Genomic DNA, 8,864 nt, shown 5'->3' with positions numbered 1-8,864 from the left:
GTGCTTTACATGTCTGCTTCAGTAATTGTACCTCTGAAATTTTTTAGACCAATATTTGAACAGAATCGACTTGAGCAGTACATATCTATATTTTTCATCATTATTTTTTAAAATTTTATCTTCACTTCATTAAGAGTTTAATTGGGTAAACATACCAGCCATAAACATTTCAGTATGGTACGTTTTCTATTGTACTCTCCATAACATAAGCAAAAATGGATGAACTACTAAATAAATTAAAATTACAGACCAGTTCACTACTCAAGATATTAACACACACCTTCAAAGTAATGCAGAAGAAATAAATCTAAGTAACTATTACAATTTAAACAAAACATATAAGTAACACGCTTTCTGACAAACATTACACACGTCTGACAGACAACCCAAGAAGGTGATAAAGCCAAAGGTTGTTGACTGTTACAGCCCTCAGCGCGCCTCTTTTCCTGTAAATGGAAGTCAGCTATAGCATCTGTATTCATACTTTAACTTACATCTATTTCTTTATTTCTGTCTATTCTTATTTTTATTTCTGCTTAATATAACAATAGCGATATGTAAGTTTATGTGCAATTACATGTCTTGCTACTGCAACACTATGATTTACCCTCAGGATTAATAAAGTTCTTTCTTTCTTTCTTTCTTTCTTTCTTTTTCTTTCTTTCTTTCTATGGAGGAGCGTTGATGAGGGGCGAGGGCTGAGACAGTCAAAAAAAATGAAATAACTAAATGAATAAAAATAACACACCGTACTACTCAATAAATGAACACAAACTTTCAAAGTAATGCATATTAAAAATAACCAATAGAGGTTACATCGAAACTATAATAACATGCTTGTAGAGACATTTGACAAACATTTCAAGAAGCTGAAAAACAGATGTGTTGAAAGGTACAGACAGTCTCAGCTCTCGTTTCTCATCAGCGGACGTCACTGGAGGCTCTAAGAATGAACTGTAGAAATAACACCCCATTATAAGCAAAAACACCACAGAAGATTATAAATTAAACAGGAAATTCAATCAATCATTCATTGTTCATTGTTTTTGTACAGTAGACAGGTGTTAGAAGACTGACTTGTTGCTCCTCTGGGAGCTTTTGTTTATCTCCTGCTTGCATGAGCACATAATTCACAATCAACAAGATCATGACGATAGTTAACGGTTAAACTTATACAGCCATTAACTGATATTAGATAAAATCTCAAACAAGTTCACTGTAAAAATATTGATAAAATTCAAAATATCGCAATATAAAATGGCAGAGTGGGGTTTGATTCCCTGCTTGGAAAAGGAAAAAAAAAAAAAGTCCTGGTCAATAATTCTGACGCTACATCTGAATATCTGCCAATGGCAAAAATGTAATACTGGCTAAATCTCCTCTTTTGGAAATAAATATTATAATAATATTGTCAGCTTAATGTTGGATAGACAAACAAATAACAGTTGATTTAAACAAATTGACTTCAGTGAGGATGACTACAAAAGAAACAGTTGAGAACTCTTTTTCATGGTGAAAAAATCAGGCTGTTAGTCTCAGATTTTAGCCAGTAAAATACCGTATGATGTTATGTTATATATTGAAAGTATTTGACCCAGTGTTTTTGAAGCAGTCCTCCAGTCTGAGTGGGATATCAAAGAGATTAAGGCAGTGTAACCAGTGAAAGTAAATTGGTTGACCTGCTGACTCACTTAATGAGCTCATAATTAGGTTTTGTCTGTCCAACATGAGTCGATCTGAGAGCAGAAAGACACAGAAGACTAATTTCTCCTGATGATCTCAGTGACTTCACTGATCAAGCTGCTTTTATTTATCATTAATCTCTGATCTTTGGTGCAGAGCTTGTGTGGAATGTGGATTCTCCAGTGTGTTTGAGTGATGTGACCATACTCGCTTTACAGATTGAACAGCTCAGCAGTGAGAACTTGGCCAGCTGCCCTGCTGGAATGTTTCCACGCCTGTCTAACCAGAACAGCAAAAATGTACAAAAACATATTCATGTTTATGAACAACCCTGAAAAGAAGTGAAAGCAAAAGACAAGGTATGAAAAGTTTTGGTCTTAAGTGACGCTTATTAGTCCCACAATGGGGGACATCCTTCTGCACACGGCCTCGTCTATAAAGAACCCTCTGCACTCCAGTCCAGAGCTCACAGGTGAGGTGATACAGGTAAGAGACTATGTTCAGGTTTATATGGATATTATGAAACAAAATATTCTGTATTGCAAGAAACAACTTGAAATAAATAGTATAATGACTGGTTGTAATGTAGTTTGATGGATTTTGAAGTAGACTTTTATAAAAACATAACATTTATATGAACAACATCAAGCATCAAAGAACAATATTACAGCTGTGAAAGAAAACAGCATTATTTGCATGCAGAAACTTTAAACTGTTTTTTTTTAAATTGTACAGATTGAATGTTTTGTCACTGATGTGCTCAGACTGCCTGAAAAATGTTGATGTTGGTGGTCTCATCCACTGCATGCGAGTGAAAAAGCCAATTTTGCCCACATCGTTTTAGATTTGTGGATTAAAAGAAAATATAATCATGTTTACAGAAAGAAGAATGAACGTCTGGATGTCAGGTATGCCAAACTGTCAGTGCTACTGCGGTGGCCTGGGACAGCAAGGAATGATGGTCCCATATATACCTCAAATGCAGAACGCACTACAATACCAACCAACACAATGCAACGCTATGATGCCACAAATCATCAGCAACTCTGATGATGAGGTGATTTCTTTAACTAACCTGGAGAGTAAACATCATTTTCACTCTCAACTCATCAAGAAATCTCTCTCTCTCTCTCTCTCTCTCTCTCTCTCTCTCTCTCTCTCTCTCTCTCTCTCTCTCTCTCTCTCTAGGAGGAATATGTTTTTGAACACAAGAAGAAGGTCTTCGTACTTGTTAAGAATGGAGTGCGGCGTTTCCGGTATGTGATTAAATTCAAATTATCTCTTTTTAATAAAATAAACATAAAATAATGCCTTTACAATTAAATTCAACATTCTGATTTCATTATGTTCAGAAATGCTTTTTTTTGTTTTTTTTCCCAATCAGAGTCATCCAGCGCATTCATTTGTATCCCTGCTGAACATCTGAAGAAACACCACAATCGCTGAGGTGCAGCTGGTTTCTCCTGCTATGATGTTTGGTCTGTGATGTTAATGTCTGATGACTCTTTGAGTTGATCTTGGGTTGACATTAAAAACTCATTAAATAGTAACAGGCTTGTGTTGGTGTTATTCCATGGTGTCTGTGATGAGCTGATTGGTTTACTCTTTTTATAACTGCACCATTTTGGGAGCTGATCTCATTTACGTATTAAGAATTTAAATGAAGTAGTTATTTACTATCATGTTACTTTTGATGCATAAATATCTTTTTTAAGGAGTTTTAAAGTAAACTATATGTAGAATGTGATTGGTAATGAATTGGGCTCTTGGGATAAATTGAGACATATTTATAACAACAGATCTTTTTACTTATTACACTAACATATGCAACCTTCATAAAACAACATTAACAGTGCTTTAATTATTTGTATGTCATTGAGCAAATGACTAAAAATAGTAATGGTGGCACTTATTAGTGCACAACTAAAATTATACACCTCAGTGTCACTGCTGGACTGAGAATAGTCCACTAACCAAAAATATCCAGCCAACAGCGTCCTGTGGGCAGCGTCCTGTGACCACTGATGAAGGACTAGAGGATGACCAACACAAACTGTGCAGCAGCAGATGAGCTATCGTCTCTGACTTTACATCTACAAGGTGGACTGACAAGGTAGGAGTGTCTAATAGAGTGGACAGTGAGTGGACACAGAAACATATCCTTACTGGTTTTACTCGATCTTAGTGCAGCTTTTGACACAATAGACCATTCCATTCTATTAGACAGCCTTGAGAAACTAGTAGGAGTGACAGGTAAAGCTCTTTCGTGGTTCAAATCTTACCTTAGTGATCGCTTTGAGTTTGTTAATGTAAATGGTGAACCATCAGCTCTCACAAGAGTAAAGTATGGTGTTCCACAGGGCTCTGTCTTAGGACCCATATTATTTACCTTATATATGCTACCACTAGGTACCATCATTAGAAAACTGATGATACACAATTATATATTTCAGCTAAACCAGAGGACAAAACTTAACTTAATAAGATAGAGGACTGTGTCAAAGACATTTAAGAATGGATGTCAAGTAACTTCCTCATACTAAATTCGGACAAAACAGAAGTTCTTCTTCTTGGTCCAAAAGCTGCTAGGGATAATCTGTTTACGTTTACTCTTAATCTAAATAGTTTCTCAGTTGCACCAGGCACATCGGTAAAAAGCCTTGGTGTCATGATCGATCCCGATCTGGCCTTCGATGAGCACATTACCAATATTACCAGAATAGCTTTCCTCCACCTGCGTAACATCGCTAAATTAAGAAATGCACTGTCGCTACAGGATGCAGAAACGTTAGTTCACGCCTTCATCACGTCCAGGTTAGATTACTGTAACGCTCTGCTTTCTGGTTGTTCCAGCCAAAACCTTAACAAGCTTCAGTTAGTCCAGAACGCTGCAGCCAGAGTTCTCAGCAAAACCAGGAAATTTGACCACATTAGCCCAATTTTGTGTACCTTACATTGGTTGCCAGTTAAATTCCGCATTGGGTACAAAATTCTTCTACTGACATATAAAGCTTTGAATGGCCTTGATCCTCAGTACCTCAGTGACCTTATTTGCTATTATCAACCGACACGCCCACTTAGATCACAAGGTGCTGCTCATTATTAGTACCTAGAATAAATAAAGTTACGTCAGGGGGAGGAGCCTTTTCATACAAAGCCCCCCAGCTTTGGAATAGCCTACCAGTCTGTGTTCGGGACTCAGACACAGCCTCCATCTTTAAGTCTAGGCTAAAAACTTACCTGTTTAGTCGAGCCTTTGGTTAATTTGTTTTCCTAACTATGTTCCTCTTATCCCCCCTCCCCCTCCCCCCCCCTCTTTCCCTGAGCTGAGCGGCTGCCTGTCCTAAGAGGGTCTGACATGACTGATGCGGCCGGCGCACTGCACAGTGGTGTTAAACTGTATCCACTTATACTGTTTTGTGTCTGTCCTCTCATCCGGTGTCGACCAGAGGAGGATGGGTTCCCCTATTTGAGTCTGGTTCCTCTCAAGGTTTCTTCCTCCTGTTGAGGAGGTTTTTCCTTGCCACTGTCGCCAAGACTTGCTCACTGGGGGCGTGGACCCGGATTCTTTGTAAAGCTGCTTTGTGACAACATCTGTTGTAAAAGGCGCTATATAAATAATTTGACTTGACTTGTTTAAAAACTCCAGCAGCGCTGCTGTGTCTGATCTACTCGTACCAGCACAACACACACTAACACACCACCACCACGTCAGTGTTACTGCAGTGCTGAGAATGATCCACCACCCAAATAGTACCTGCTCTGTGAGGGTCTATGGGGGTCCTGACCACTAAAGAATAGGGTAAAAAGGGGCTAACAAAGTATGCAGAGAAACAGATGGACTACAGTCTGTAACTGTAGAACTACAAAGTGCATCTATATAGTAAGTGGAGCTGATAAAATGGACAATGAGAGTAGAAACAAGGAGGTGGTCATAATGTTATGCCTGATCGGTTTATATGATATGATGAATCTTGTTCCATTAATGGGAACAAGCCTTATGACCGGAAGGTTGCCGGTTCGATCCCCTGAGCCGACAGTACGTGACTGAAGTGCCCTTGAGCAAGGCACCTAACCCCCAACTGCTCCCCGGGCACTGTGGATAGGGCTGCCCAACACTCTGGGCAAGTTTGCTCACTGCCCCCCTAATTCACTAGTGTGTATGTGGTGTTTCACTGCACAGATGGGTTAAATGTGGAGGTGAAATTTCCCTGTTGTGAGACTAATAAGGGTCACTTAACTAACTAACTTAACTATCATGCCCAGTTTTTCTGAGATTTTTCATGGCTCTTCCACAGAAAAAATACAAACACTTGCAAGAACTACCAATGATGCCATTCAACAATGTTTCCTCAGTACTACTTATAGGTGCAGACAATACTCAGTTGATCGCACCTACTGAATGAGACCTGCTGGAGCACCTGCTGCAATAAAAACAAAGCTCAGCACCTGTTTACCAAAGTCAGTTCCTCTGCTGATGAACCTTTCAAGAATGTAGAAAGACTTTGGCAATTAAATGTTCCACCCTCATTTAATGAAAAGACGGCAGTGAGATCTCAACACGTGTAAAAACAAAAGTGATAGTTTATGGAGTGAATCATTGAGCACCTCCTCATCTGAGAATGGAAGGAGCTCCTTCATTAACAGCCACAGCAGAGACTGTTGATCCATTCATTATTAAAGTTTAACACACTGTAAAAAATCAACAGCAGCATCAACATCAACATATATATGAGGTTTTATTCTGACAGTAATGTTCTGTAAAAACAATTGATTTCCATAGATGATACAAAAAAGACAAGTTCACAGCACATTTCAGAGTATATACTTTAATGTATGAGTTCTTTACTTTACAAAGAGAACCCAAGACTGAGCACTGAGCTGAACTTGAGGGGGCTCCTGAAGGTGGGCTTGCCCAGCTGTTCAGAATCTCCCTGACTGAGAAAATTCAGACACTTTCCCAGATTAACAATTTATTTCAGCTAACAATTGTCTTTCTTAAATGTGGCAGCACTTTATAAGACCTGACCCCTTTAATGATCAGCTTAATCATGATCTAACTCCTTGTTAATGATGGTTAAAAAATGCATACTTTTTGTGCATTAAATTATTTTTAAGGTTATAAGTAAAATTATGTTATGAATACAACATATATTCAACCCAAGAGCCCAATTAAAAACTAATAACATTCTACATATAGTTTACTTTAAAACATAGATTAATAAAGAAACATTAAGCATCAAAAAAGTAGCAAGATAGTAAATAACTACTTCATTTAAATGCTTACATGTAAATGAGATCAGCTCCCAAAATGATGCAGTTATAAAAAGAGTAAACCAATCAGCTCATCACAGACACCATGGAATAACACCGACATAAGCCTGTTACTATTTAATGAGTTCTTTAAATGTCAAAAAAAAAACAACTCAAGATCAACACAGAGTCATCAGACATTAAGATCTGACATCATTGCAGGTGAAACTTGAAATTCATGCTTGTGGTGTTTCTTCAGAAGTTCAGCAGGGAGAGAAATCAAAGCGTTGAGTGTATCTGATTGGAAAAAAAAGCATTTATGAACAACATTAATCACACATTGCTTTCACAGAATTTCAATTGTACAGGGATTGTTTTGTGTTTTTAATAAAATAATGAGATCGTTTAAATTTAATTACTTACTGGACACGCCGTGGTCCGTTCTTAGTGAGCACAGTGACCTTCTTTCTGTGCGTATAAGAAAATTCTTCCTGCACAGAGAGAGAGAGAGGTGAGAGATTTCTTGATGAGTTGAGAACAAAAATGAAGTTTACCCTCCAGGTTAGATTAGGTAAAAGAAATCACCTCATCATCAGAGTCGCTGATGATTTGTGGCATCATAACAGTGTTTTGTCTTTGTTGGCACTGTAGTGCGTTCTGCATTTGAGTGTTGTATGGGACTACGTTTCTTTGTTGTCCTTGGCCACCGCAGTGGCACTGACACTGTGGCGTCCCTGACATCCAGAAGCTCATTCTTCTTTCTTTCTGTAAAGAGGATTATATTTTCTTTTAATCCACAAATCTAAAACGATGTGTGCAAAATTGGCTTTTTCACATGCATGCAGTGGATGACATCATCAATCTGACAACATTTTTCAGGCAGTCTGAGCACATCAGTAACAAAACATTCAATCTGTTCAATTAAAAAAATACACTTTAAGGTCTCCGCACACAAATAATGCTGAGATTTATTATACAACTGTTCTACCGTTCTTCAGTGCTTGTGGTTTTTCATATAAATGTTCTATTTTTTTCAAAAAAGTCTACCTCAAAATCCATCACAGCACATTACAACTAGCCATTATACCATTTATTTCCATTTGTTTCTTGCAATACAGAATATTTTGCCTTTGAGAGACATAAAATAAACATGAACAGAGACTCTTACCTGTGTCACCTCACCTGTGAGCTCTGTGGACTGGAGTGTATTTGCAGAAGGTGTTTATAGACGAGGCAGCTTTTTATACCTTACCTCGTCTTTTGCTTTCACTTCTTTTCAGGGTTGTCCATAAACATGAATATGTTTTTGTACATTTTTGCTGTTCTGGTTAGACAGGAGTGGAAACATTCCAGCAGGGCAGTTTGCCAAGTTCTCACTGCTGAGCTGTTCAGTCTGTAACGCAGGTATGATCACATCACTCAAACACACTGGAGAATCCACATTCCACACAAGCTCTGCACCAAAGATCAGAGATTTATGCTAAAATAAAAGCAGCTTGATCAGTGAAGTCACTGAGATCATCAGGAGAAAATGTGTCTTGTGTGTCTTTCTGCTCTCAGATCGGCTCATGTTGGACAGACAAAACCTAATTATGAGCTCATTAAGTGAGTCAGCAGGTCAACCAATTTACTTTCACTGGTTATACTGATGGACAGCAGCCTTAATCTCTTTGATATCCCACTCAGACTGGAGGACTGCTTCTAAAACACTGGGTCAAATACTTTCAATATATAACATAATATCATACGGTATTTTACTGGCTAAAATCTGAGACTAACAGCCTGATTTTTTCACCATGAAAAAGAAAAAATTCAGAATATCAAGGCAACATGATGCATTCAGATTTTTGAGTTTTCTCAACTGCTTCTTTTTTTAGTCGTCCTCACTGATCATCAGGTGAAATCAGTCTTGTGTGTCTTTCTGCTCT

General features: G+C 38.0%; 2 long non-coding RNA genes across 2 annotated transcripts; one reads left to right on the top strand and one right to left on the bottom strand.

Annotated features, from left to right (window-relative positions):
* The first annotated feature begins 2,041 nt into the window (after positions 1-2,041).
* LOC118803689 lies at positions 2,042-2,946 on the top strand. Its single transcript, XR_005006912.1, has 3 exons — positions 2,042-2,169; positions 2,565-2,740; positions 2,872-2,946. It is a non-coding gene; the product is annotated as an uncharacterized LOC118803689 (long non-coding RNA).
* Positions 2,947-6,408: 3,462 nt separating this feature from the next.
* LOC118803687 lies at positions 6,409-8,209 on the bottom strand. Its single transcript, XR_005006911.1, has 4 exons — positions 8,105-8,209; positions 7,522-7,701; positions 7,360-7,427; positions 6,409-7,233 (listed from the first exon to the last, which is right to left on the bottom strand). It is a non-coding gene; the product is annotated as an uncharacterized LOC118803687 (long non-coding RNA).
* Positions 8,210-8,864: the final 655 nt, after the last annotated feature.

The sequence above is a fragment of the Colossoma macropomum genome, unplaced genomic scaffold (assembly GCF_904425465.1).
Source record: "Colossoma macropomum unplaced genomic scaffold, Colossoma_macropomum, whole genome shotgun sequence".
Taxonomy (NCBI): Eukaryota; Metazoa; Chordata; class Actinopteri; order Characiformes; family Serrasalmidae; genus Colossoma; species Colossoma macropomum.
Note: the sequence above shows the minus strand (reverse complement) of the source record. Positions and strands in the feature narration are given on the sequence as shown.